The sequence below is a fragment of the Odocoileus virginianus genome, chromosome 1 (genome assembly GCF_023699985.2).
Source record: "Odocoileus virginianus isolate 20LAN1187 ecotype Illinois chromosome 1, Ovbor_1.2, whole genome shotgun sequence".
Taxonomy (NCBI): Eukaryota; Metazoa; Chordata; class Mammalia; order Artiodactyla; family Cervidae; genus Odocoileus; species Odocoileus virginianus.
In genome coordinates, this window is record NC_069674.1 from 38,306,640 (window position 1) to 38,307,174 (window position 535).

The following is a 535-nucleotide window of genomic DNA, read 5'->3' on the forward strand; positions in this document are numbered from 1 at the left end:
TGATGCTGGGAAAGATTGAAGGCATGAGGAGAAGGGGATGACAGAGGATGAGATGGCTAGATGGCATCACCAACTCAATGGATATGAGTTTGAATAAGCTCTGGGAGTTGGTGATGGACAGGGAAGCCTGGCATGTTGCAGTCCATGGGGTTCCAAACAGTCGGATACAACTGAGCGACTAAACTGAACTGAACTGAAGACATTCGTACTATTTGCAACCATCATTACCATCCATCTCCAAAACTCTTTTCATCTTGCAAAACTGAAATTTGCATCCATTAAATGATTACTTCCCATGACACTCTATGCCCCACCCCTGGCAGCCACATTCTATTTACCAGGATTCTGTTACTATGAATATACAATGGAATATTATTCAGGCTTCAAAAAGAAAAGGAAATCCTGCCACTTGCAACCAGGTAGGTAGACAAACTGGAGAGCATTGTGTTAAGTGAAATAAGACAGACACAGAAAGATAAATATTATATGCTCTCATTTAAATTTTTCACTTGCCTTCTAAGCTGGTTTCCTTAGC